This window comes from Equus asinus, chromosome 30 (assembly GCF_041296235.1).
Source record: "Equus asinus isolate D_3611 breed Donkey chromosome 30, EquAss-T2T_v2, whole genome shotgun sequence".
NCBI lineage: Eukaryota > Metazoa > Chordata > Mammalia > Perissodactyla > Equidae > Equus > Equus asinus.
The window spans coordinates 22,530,723-22,543,575 of NC_091819.1; positions in this window are offsets into that span (position 1 = coordinate 22,530,723).

The window sequence follows — 12,853 nt, forward strand, 5'->3', positions numbered from 1 at the left end:
CAGGAGCCTCCCCGATTCCCCCAGGTGAGTGGAGCGGAGGAAGGGACGCCGCTGAGAAACCCCATCAGCCTGGACACTCACTTGGGGGACCGACTTTAAACAAAAGCAGTTGCCTTTGCCTCCTTTTCCAGGGCAGAGGCTGGATTCTGCCCTCCCACCCGGAGCCTGATTTCTCTCCGCCTTCTCTCTGCAGTTCCCTTTCACTCCATCTGTGGCCGAACCTTCCTGCCCCTTTCTCCAGAGACAAGAGAGAAGGAAGAGAAGGCAGCGTGTTTCCTTATATCTGTGTTTTTCTAGAAGCCAGCTCCGGGCAGAGGCCCCTTTGGGCGGGCTGGTCCAGGCCCTGTGCAGGGCAGGAGTGACGAGCGGGCTGAAGCATGGCATCAGTGCATACACTTCCCACTAAAGTGACATACATACATCAGAGCTGTACCAAACACAGCTATATTCCAAAAAGAAAAAAAAATTTATAACACCAAAATAAAGCCATTGTTGAATATGCCAGGATACTCAAATTCCTCCAGCAGAAAACAACAGCAAATGATCAGGAAAGAGTTGTTTGTTAAGGAAGAAGGAGTCATTTTACGGGATACTCAGCAAGCCTGTAAATGATTCATGCACGTCTCACAGAGCGAAAGCTGTAGTTGCATACGAGAATTCAAGAATCAGAAAGGGCAGAGCTGGGCAACCCCAGGCCAGCAGCGCCTGGCCGTCGTCCGCCGCGTATTCTGCGGGCCGGCGATCCGGGTCCCTTCGCCAGCCGTCCCTCCTCCCCGCCGACTTCTACTTCTGCGCGGTCCCCCCTCCCGCCCGCTCTGCTCCCATTTGTTAGCGCCCAGCACCCTCTACCGGCAGCGGAAAGCATCTCTCTTTCTCCCGGAAGTTGGTAGCGTTTTTGATGACTGGCAGGTGGTGAGCAACACAATGCCACTGCCATTTGCACCTGCGCTCCAATTGCTGTCAGATTTTATTTTGGTAAAATATTGTTCCAATCATTTTCCTCAAACAGCTTCAAGGCACCCCCGGTCTACAAACAAAGGTTTCAAATGCACCCCCTGGGCTATGCCAGATGATGCTTTCATGGATGGAGAATACATTTGGAATTCTGTTTAGTGTTCTATAAAATAGATCACATTAGTACAGGAGTGCATTCATTCATTCAATAAACATTTGTTGAGCACCTTCTATGTACCAGGCACTAACTAAACAGACCAAAATCTCTGCCCTGATGGAGCTTTGTCTCTGTGTGGGAGAGGGACATTTAATAAGTAAAATAAGTAGCATGAAAATTGGTAGTATGAAAAGAGTAGGCGGGAAAGAAAGATAGGGATGTGTATGGGGGAGGGGGAGTGGCATCTCAAACTCGAGTGAGACGTGAGGGAGCCCACCCTGTGGACATCTGGAGAAAGACTGTTCCAGGCAGAGGGACAGCCAGCGCACAGCTCGGGGAGCGGAGTGTCTCTGGTGTGTTTGGTTTGTTCAAGGAACAGCGAGGAGCCACCTTGGCTGAGGTGGAGTGAGGCAGAGAGCAGATGAGGTCAGGGAGGGGAGGCGGGTGCAGACGGGGAAGGGCCCACAGGCCATTGTAAATGCCTCAGAGGGAGAGGGGACCCAAATGGGAGGCTCTAAACAGAGGAATGACACCGTCTGGGGTGCACACCCCCAAATGGCTTACATTCGGGGCACAAATTCATAAAGCGTGCACAATTAATAAAGTTTGGAAACTACAAGCCAGCGGGATAAACTCCCTAATAAGGCCAGTGTGTCCTTTCACTGAGACCCACGGTTGGAGGTGGTAACACGTGAGCTGTCTTGAAAGATGAGCAGAACTTCCACAGGCAGGGACATGACATGCCTTCCAAGATAGACTGTCATTCCTGTGCTAAACCACAAGAGTAGCAAGCGATCTACTCGGTCAGCTTGGAGGTATCCAACCTGGGGTCCTTCTCAGTGTGGGAGACCCATTTTTGCTGAGTATGTGTCTCCATTCTTAATTCCCTACTACCGCTGACTCCTTACCTGAATCAGACCTATCCCCAGAAACAGGTCGATAGGCAGGTGGCTAATGACAATGGCCTGTGACACAGTGCCACCTGGACTCCACAATACCCTTTCTCGTATTCTAGTTTAGACACACAAGCAGTGCCATGAAGGTTAACAGTCGGTACCTTCCCGATTTTGATCAGAGGCAGCCTAAAATTGTTAACAGCTGGTATCGTTACTGGACTTTCTGGGGGGCACTTTTAAACTTGAAAATCCATTAGCGGGAGCTGGTTCAAGACATTAATCTGAGCACATATGTTTAACTCCCTCCTGCAAACTCCCATTAAAGTGGTCAAAGGAATGTAATAAGGAAGCTCTGTATTAGCACCAGAAACCGAGGAAGGAGAAAGGATGCTACCTCCAAGTCAACACATGAGCCAGCGAAGTGGACCCACAGCAGGGGCACATTAACATCCCCACGCCTGGACCAGGACAAACTACAGCCACATATAAGGATGGCAAGATGGTCAGTCTCTGTTCATTGCGAACCTCCTTACTTCCAGCCTTTAACGCTGCAAGAAAGGGGCAATTTCAGAATTATGCCAGTCAAGGTCCACTTGCCTATGGGGAGCAGAGCAAGAGCTGCTCATGCTTCCATGCTAAATGAAGCAGGGCACAGCTCAGTGGCCCCCTGAAGGGGATAACCACACCAGTTACGAAGAGGGCACTGACCTGGCCAACGTGATGCTGCCACAACAGAAAAGAAATTCTCTGGGCATGGCTGCCCAAGTCTCCCACAAGTGAAAGAATGTCTACTCTGACAACATAAACCTCCACTAAATCCAAGCTTTTCCTCTCCCACTTTGAGTGTGCTAAGATTTGCACAGGTATGCACATAATTTGAATAAAACTATTTTCAACTACCCAAACTAGAGAAATAATCCTAAGCAACATAAAAACATACCATGGCAGCCATGAGCATATACCCTCAGATCCCCTGCTGTGGGGAGCATGATTGACTGATGGCCCCATGGGCCGCCCCTCTGGATCCACCAGGTTCACAACCAGGCCACACTTTCAGGGGACTCCTCTGAGCCAAGGAGCACAGTGGGGGTACTAAGGCAGGCCTACTCCAGCAACATGCTGCATTCCAACAGATGACTTTGGCTTGAGAACTCTCCTTTGACATGATCAAACCTTCCTTGAACTGCACCGCAGTTCCAGACTCTTCCTACCCGATCCTCCTTTCTTCCCTCTCCTTCCATGGGGGTCAAACCTGCATCTGAAGACTCTTCCTCTCTTCTCCTGCACTCCTGCCCCCAATAAGTCTCTTGCCCATCCAATCCCATCCTAGAAGACCTAAACTCACGTACAGGTGGACACACACAGAAAATGAGTAATTGTAAAGAAATCAATTTGAGGGATAAGAGGAAACAGAGACGCAGGAGAAGATATATGATGTCCTTAAAGCATACGCACACTGAGTTTCAAGAGAACACATCCATGAAACAGTAGCAAGCAAGCATGAAGAGGGACTATGCTGAGAGAAAGATCTTCTAAGGGAAAGACCTACCTGTTGAATTGACAAGCACAAGAGAAGTGGTAAACAGCAGGTTGGATACGACAGAAAATCAGGTTCCATGGGAACAAAGCAGAAAACAGAAGCAGTAATCAAATAACAGGGAAATAATGGTCCCAAATAAAAAGGCTAGTCTTCAGACCACAAAAGGGTCACCCAATACTAAGAAATATAAAGGAAGAGACCGCACCTAGAAGTAACCTGCTGACAGTTTTACATGTGAAGGATAAAGAAAAAATATAGACGTGTCTAATGAGAAAAACTCACATTGCATAGAATAAAAAAGAAATCCAAAATCAGGCATAAAGCTGCTCTTCCACAGTACTATAGGCCAGAAGACAAGAGCAAATACCTATTATTTTGAAAGGAAAATACTGTAAGCCAAGAATTTGATACCCAGTCAAGGTATTGCATATGCAAAGGCAACAGAAAAACATTGCCAGATATGTGAGGGTTTGCAAAGTGCACCACACATACACTCTTTATTTAAAAGGGAACAAAGAAAAAAATTACTCTAAGAATACCAGCAGAAGACAAAAATAATTAAACAATTCGCCAGACCATGTAACAGAATGATACTTGGGCCCAAATAAAAATTATAGACATTACAAAAAAGGGAAGGGAAAGGAGTTCAGATAGTGAAAAAAATAAATGATAGCAATCATTGGGAATCAGGAAAACAAAGAGTGATGTCCCCATAAGCTTTCTTGTATCATCATGAAACAAGGTAAATGTTCCAAAATATGCTTGAAAGAAGATAATAATAAAGAAAAAATACACTTCTTTTCTTGAAACTTCAGCAGTTACTTTTTCTATAGACATTAAAATTTGTACCATTCTCACAAAGATTATGCCACATGTTGAGCATATGGACTTCACTCACTTGCAAACTCCCACCTGCCCAATTGGAATCTATGGCTGGCAAGTTGCAGCATAATTTGGGACCACAGAGAATGTTTTTGCTTTCTCCAAGTTGGACTTTAAGCCCTGTGAGCTCTTTGAATAGTCACTTGATTTCTTAAATAACTACTTGCTGTCCAGTTTTTCCCAAGGTGTTTCATTGAATAGCTGTCCCCTGGGTAACAACCATACTTCTGTGTAAACACAGAATCCCTGCTAATTCGGTGAAGGGGCTCATGGCGGCGCCTTGCTCCCTTTCAGGAACACTGAAAAATCAGATAAAATCAACAGCTAAAGGAGTGTCTAAGAAATGCTGTGCAGAGTTTAGCCCTGTCCATCTATACCTCATGGAATCTTCACAACCCTACCATTATTCCTTTTATAGCTGAAGACTGATTCCAGGAGAGAATAAACAATTTGTTCCAAGACACAGGGCTAGTGAAGCAGTATGAACTAGGAGCAGATCTGTCTCCAGAATCCAAGTGCTCGATCACTACACTAAAATGCTTATTTCCCCCAAAATAAAGGCACTTACACACAAAAATGTGCATGTAATTTCGCTTGTAGTTTTATAGGCCACTTAACGGAGTCATTAAGAACCCAAGAATTAGTATGTGTGTATGAACAATTTCACCCGGTTAAAATTACCCCTTCATACCTCAAAATATCTGCATCCCTTGGGGAGTAATGTCAGCATCGTGGCAGAATGAGCTCTGCCCTTAGACCATCCTACATAAGATACAACAAAAAGGACATTCATAACCAACAGAAGACATTCACACAACACAAAAGACATCTGAGAGACCCATGCAGACATATGTCTGAAGGTGGAGATGCTGGACCCTCTCAGAGGAAGTGGAAGGAGGTAAGGGGATCTCCTCTCCCTCCCAAACAGCAGCGATCCAGGGTATGGGACCATGAGGGGCTCTGAGAGGAGATGGGGGAGGGACAGCTCTCCATGGGAATACCTTCACCCTCCAAGTTCCCTCACAGCCTGTGGGGACACCCCACACAGAGGGGGCTAAGATACTCTGGGGGTGTCTTCATCAAGCCAGCACCTCAGGAGAGCAGACAGTGAGGGCAGAGCAAGAACACCCCTGATATCATGTGGGTGAAAGAAAGTGCCCCCACCCCCACCCAGCACTCCACATCAGCTGGTCAGCCAGAGCACCCATGCAAATGATAGAAAAGCAGTAGCCATGAGTGAGCAAGCCAGGGTTGTAGCAGGCTCAGGATACACAGCTGTTGACCCCCACCCAGTGGTGACAGGTGGAAGCTGTGACAAGATACTATCACTATGCGGAGGCACAAATCCATGCCATCAAACAGTATGAAAAAGTATAATATTCCAGATCAGAAGGAAAGTGACAAGCACCCAGAAATCAATCCCGAAGACACAGAAATTTATAAACTAGCAGAGAATTCAAAACAGCTATCATAAAAAAACTCAACAAGTTACAAGAAAATACAGATAGACAGTTCAATGAAATCAGGAACTTTTTCACAAAACAGATTGAAACTATAAAGAAAAACCAATCAGAAATGTTGGAGATGAAAAACACAATGGATGAGATGAAGAAAAATCTGGACTCCCTGCACAACAGAGCTGATATTGTGGAGGACAGAATCAGCAGTCTAGAGGACAGAAATATAGAAATGCTTCAGATGGAGGAGGAGAGAGCTCTGAGACTAAAAGAAATTCTCCAAGAAATATTCAACTCAATTAGAAAATGCAACATAAGAATTACAGGTATTCCAGAGAGAGAAGAGGAGAATGGAGCAGTAAGCTTGTTCAAAGAAATAATAGCTGAGGACTTCCCAAACCTGGTGAAGGAGCTGGAAATAAAGTGAAAGAAGCTAATAGATTTCCCAATTGTATCAATGTAAAAAGACCTTCTCCAAGGCGTATAGTAGTAAAGCTGGCAAAAGTCAATGACAACAAAAAAATATTAAGGGCAGCAAGGCAGAAGAAAATAATCTATGAAGGAACCCCTATCAGGCTTTCAGTGGATTTCTCAGCAGAAACCTTATAGGCTAGGAGAGAGTGGAAGGATATATTCAAAGTTCTGAAAGACAAAATCTTTCAGCCAAGAATATCCAGCAAAAATATCCTTCAGAGATGATGGAGAAACAAAAACATTCCCAGATAAACAAAAGCTAAGGGAGTTCATTGCCACAAGATTCCCCCACCCCTACAAGAAATGCTCACGGTGGCCCTCATACCTAAAAAAAAAGAAAAGAAAAGAAAGAGTTTATGAAGCCTTGAGCGAGGAGATAAATAGGTAGACAAAATCAGAAAATTCCAGTTCTCTATCAGAACAGGTTAGCAAACAATTATAACATTAAAAATAAAGGGAAGGAAAACATCAAAAATAAATAAAAGCTCATCATTTTAACCACAAACTCACAACATGGAATAAGTCGTGACAATATGAACCTAGAAGGGGAAGAGGAAAAGGAGGAATCGGCTTATCTAAGGAAATAAGAGGCTATCAGAAAATGGACTATCTCATCTACGAGATTTTTTATACAAACCTCATGGTAACCACTAAACAAATAATCAGAACAGAGGCACAAATGATAAATAAAGAGAAAACTAAGAAAACCATCATAGAGAACTACCAAACTGAATTGGCAGTCCGAAATACATAGGATGAGAAACAAGGGAAATGCAGAACCAGAAAACAAGTGTCAAAATGGCAGTATTAAGCTCTCATATAGCAATAATCACTCTAAATGTAAATAGATTGAACTCCCTAATCAAAAGACACAGAGTGGCTGGATGGATTAAAAAACAAGGCCCGACAATACGCTACCACCAGGAAACACACCTCAGCTCTAAAGATAAACACAGGCTCAGAGTGAAGGGATGGAAAACAATACTCCAAGCTAATGGCAATCAAAGAAAGCAGGTGTTGCCATACTTGTGTCAGACAAAGTAGACTTCAAGACAAAACAGGTAATGAGAGACAAAGAGGGTCAGTACATAACGATAAAAGTGACACTCCACCAAGGCAACATAACACTTATAAATACATATGCACCTAACACAGGAGCACCAAAGTACATAAAGCAACTACTAACAAACCGAAAAGTAGATATTAACAACAACACAGTAATAATAGGGGATCTTAACAACCTACTTACACCAATGGATAGATCAGCCAGACAGAAAGTCAACAAGGAAATAGTGGATTTAAACAAAAAACTAGACCAGATGGACTTAATAGTTATAAATAGAACACTCCATCCAAAAACAACAGAATGCACATTCTTCTCAAGTGCATATGGAGCATTCTCAAGGAGAGACCATAGGCTGGGAAACAATGCAAACCTCAATAAATTTAAGAAGACTGAAATCATATCAAGTGCTATGAAACTAGAAATCCATTACAAGGAAAAAGCTGGGAAAGTGACAAACATGTAGAGACTAAACAACAAGCTACAGAACAACCAACAGATCAGTGAAGAAATTAAAGGAGAAATCACAAAATATATGGAGATAAATGAGAATGAAAATATAACATACCAATTCATATGGGATGCAGCAAAAGTGGCCGTAAGAGGGAAATTCACAGCAATTCAGGTCCACATTAACAAACAAGAAAAACCTCAAATAAGCAATCTTAAACTATACCTAACAGAATTAGAAAAAGAACAAAAAAGCCCAAAGTCAGCAGGAGGGAAATAATAAAAATTATAGCAGAAATAAATGAAATTGAAACAAAAAAACAGTAGAAAAGATCAATGAAACAAAGAGTTGGTTCTTTGAGAAGATAAAGAAAGCTGACAAACCCTTAGCCAGACTCACTAGGAAAAAAGGAGAGCAGGTTCAAATAAATGAAATTAAAAATGACACAGGAGAAATTACAACAGATACCACAGAAATACAAAGGATTCTAAGAGAATACTATGAAAAAAACTATATGCCAACAAATTGGACAATCTAGAAGAAATGGATAAATTCTTAGACTCATACAGCCTCCCAAAACTGAGTAAAGAAGACAGAGAGAATATATATGAATAGACCAATCACAAGTAAACAGATTGAAACAGTAATCAAAAACCTCCCCAAAAATGAAAGTCCAGGACCAGATGGCTTCTCTGGAGAATTCTACCGAAGACTTAATACCTATCCTTCTCAAACTATTCCAAAAAATTGATGAAGGCCAAACACTTCCTAACACATTCTACAAGGCCAACATCACCCTGATACCAAAGCCAGACAAGGACAATATAAATCACAGGCCAATATCACTGATGAACACAGATGCAAAAATCCTCAACAAAATATTAGTAAACTGAATGCAGCAATACATTAAAAAGATCATACACTATGATCATGAGATATATACCAGGGATGCAGGGACGGTTCAATATCTGCAAATCAATGTGATACACCACATTACAAAATGAGCAATAAAAACCACATGATCATCTCAACAGATGCAGAGAAAGCATTTGACAGGATCCAACATCCATTTATGATAAAAACTCTCAATAAAATGGGTATAGAAGGAAAGTACCTCAACATAATATAGGCCAGATATGACAGACCCACAGCCAAGATCATACTCAACAGAGAAAAACTGAAAGCCATCCCTCTGAGAACAGGAGGAAGACAAGGGTACCCACTATCACCATTCTTATTCAACATAGTCCTGGAAGTTTTGGCCAGAGCAATTAGGGAAGAAAAAAATAAACAAAAGGAGTCCAAAAAGGCAATGAAAAAGTGAAACTCTCGCTGTTTACAGACAACATGACGTCATATATATATAACCCTAAAGAATCCATCAGAAAACTATTAGAAATAATCAACAACTACAGCAAAGTTGCAGAGTACAAAATCAACTTACAAACATCAGTTGCATTTCTATACTCTAATAACAAACAAACAGAAAGACAAGAATACAATCCCATTTACAACTACAACAAAAAGAATAAAATGTCTAGGAATAAATTTAAACAAGGATGTGAAAGACCTATACAATGAAAACTCTAAGACATTATTGAAAGAAATTGACAATGACTTAAAGAAATGGAAAGACATTCCATGTACATGGATTGGAAGAATAAACATAGTTAAAATGTCCATACTACCTAAAGCAATCTACAGATTCAATGCAATCCCAATCAGAATCCCAATGACATTCTTCACAGAAATAGAACAAAGAATCCTAAAATTCATATGGGGCAACAAGAAACCCTGAATAGCTCAAGCAATCTGGAGAAAAAAGAACAAAACTGGAGGCATCACAATCCTAGACTTCAAAATATACTACAAAGCTATGGTACTGGTACAAAGACATGCAGATCAATGGAACAGAATTGAGCCAAGAAATAAAACCACACATCTACAGACAGCTAATCTTCAACAATGGAGCTAAGAACAAACAATGGACAAAGGAAAGTCTCTTCAATAAATGATGTTGGGAAAACTGGACACCCACATGCAAAAGAACGAAAGTAGACCATTATCTTTCACCATACACAAAAATTAACTGAAAATGGATTAAAGACTTGAAGGTAAGACCTGAAATCATAAACTCCTGGAAGAAAATATACGCAATACATTCTTTGACATCAGTCTTAGACGGATCTTTTCTTTGTTTTTTTTAAAGATTGGCACGTGAGCTAACAACTGTTGCCAACCTTTTTTTATCCCCCTGCTTGTTTTTCCCAAAATCCCCCTAGTACATAGTTGTATATTTTAGTTGTAGGTCCTTCTAGTTGTGGCAGGTGGGATGCTGCCTCAACGTGGCCTAATGAGCTGTGCCATGTTTGTGCCCAGGATCCGAACCCTGGGCTGCCGAGGTGGAGCACACAAACTTAACCACTTGGCCATGGGGCTGGCCCCAGAAGGATCTTTTCTAATACCATGTCTACTAGGACAAGGGAAACAAAAGAAAAAATAAACAAGTGGGACTTCATCAGACTAAAGAGCTTCTGCAAGGCAAAGGAAATCAGAAACAAAATGAAAAGACAACCCACCAACTGCAAGAAAATATTTGCAAATCATATACCCGAGAAGGAGTTAATCTCCAAAATACATAAAGAATTCACACAACTAACAACAAAAACACCACCTGATCAAAAAATGGGCACAGGATATGAACAGACATTTTTCCGAAGAAGATATATAGACGGCCAACAGGCACATGAAAAGATGGTCATCATCACTGATTATTAGGGAGATGTAAATCAAAACTACAATGAGATATCACCTAACACTTGTTAGAATGGCTATATTCACCAAGACAAAAATATAACAAATGCTGGAGAGGTTGTGGAGAAAAGGGAACCCTCGTACTCTGCTGGTAGGAATGCAAATTGGTGCAGCCACTATGGAAAACAGTGTGGAGATTTCTCAAAAAATTACAAATAGAAATACCATATGACCCAGCCATCCCACTACTGGGTATTTATCCAAAGAACTTGAATCAAATAAAAAATTCAGAGACTTATGCACCCGTGTTCACTGCAGCATTATTCACAATACCAAGAAGTGGAAGAAACCCAAGTGCCCATCAACTGATGAGTGTATAAAGATATGGTGTATATATACACAAAGGAATACCGCTCAGCCATAAAAAAAAGGCAAAATCATCCCATTCACAACAACATGGATGGACCTGGAGGGTATTATGTTAAGTAAATAAGCCAGATAGAGAAAGACACTGTATGATTTCACTCATACGTGGACGATAAACGAACACATGAACAAAGAGAACACTTTAGTGGTTACCAGAGGCGAAGGGGGTAGGGGGTGGGCAAAAGCGCTGAAGGGAGAGGCACATTTATATGGTGACTGACAAACAGGAATGTACAACTGAAATTTCATAAACTATCATGACCTCAATGAAAAAATAAAAGTATATATGCATCTCTTGTAATTTAGTTTATATATAGATAGATAGAGATACACACACATTTTTAATGCAATACTAGAGGTTCTGCTTCTGATATGACTGAGCAGCTTCTTTTGGACCAACCTTCCTGTAGTTAACAGTCATAAACTCTGGACAAAATACATTGAACAACTGTCTGAACGCACTGGAGAAGGACCAGAAGCAGGCAGACACTTCAAGGGAACAGGATACTTGGGAGAAGGGAAGAGTATGGGGAACTCTCCCCCTTTTACAGTTTTTAGCCCCTACTCTGTACGATGCCAGGTGGCTAGAACTCTGATGGAAAAATGCAGTCTTGCTGGCTTGAGGAACCAGAAAACAAAACAAGAGTGAAGGAAGAGGTCCTGGAAGGGAGAGCCAGAGCAGGATAAGCCAAAAATTCTGTGTCTGTAAACTCTGCCTCCTGAACCACATAAGCACATGGCAACTCCAAGCAGTAAGATCGATCCAAGGGTGTTGCCCGTCTGGAAAACACAGTGTTTAGAGTTTCAGTCTAGCCATGTTAACTGCTTGCTAAAAAGAAAGAAACAAAAAAAAAGAGCGACACTCCTGAAGACATATACCAGAATCCAGAATCTCCATAACATCATTCACCATGTCGAGATACAACCCAGAACTATCGACATGTGAAGAATCAGGAGAATGAGATCCATTCTCAAGAGAATCAACAAAGACGGACCCTGAGCTGATCCAAGTGTCAGAGCAAGCAGACAAGGATTCCACGGCAGCTATTATAACTATGCTCAAGGACATAAAAGAAATTATGCTTGTAATATAGAAAATTTCAGCAGAGAAATAGAAACTTTAAAAAAACCTATAAAATAGAAAGTCTAGAATGGAAAAATACAAAATCAAATAATTTTTTATATCGGCTTAGTAGAATGGAAGTCACAAAATCCATGAACTGGAAGCTATATCATAGAAATTATATAATCTAAAGAATTATATAAAGAGAGAAATGTTTGAGGGGAAAAAAACAGACTGAGGGACTTCAGGGACTATACTTAAGAGGTTTACCAAATTCGTAATCCAAGTCCTAGAAGGAGACAAGAGAAGACATTGGGCAAGAAAAAGATCTGAAGGAATAATGGCTGAAATATTCCCAAACTTGATTAATGGTATAAATTTACAGATCTAAGAAGTTCAGGAAACCCCAAGCAGGATAAAGACACAGAAAATCATAACCAGGCATACCTGAAAGCAGCCAAAGAAAAAGACACAACATATAAAGTGGACCAATCATTGCACAGGCCACTGACTTGTCATCAGCAGCAGTGGAGGCCAGAAGACAGTGGGAAAAGATCTTTAACATGATGAAGAAAACCCAACACAAAAATAGAATTTGTTGCCAGCAGACTTGTGCTAAAAAAATGTTAAAGAAAATTCTTCAGGCCAAAGGGAAACGATACCAGATCTTCAAGTAGGAATGAAAAGCATCAGAAATGGTAAATATGTGAATAAGCCTGACTCTTTCCTCTTAATT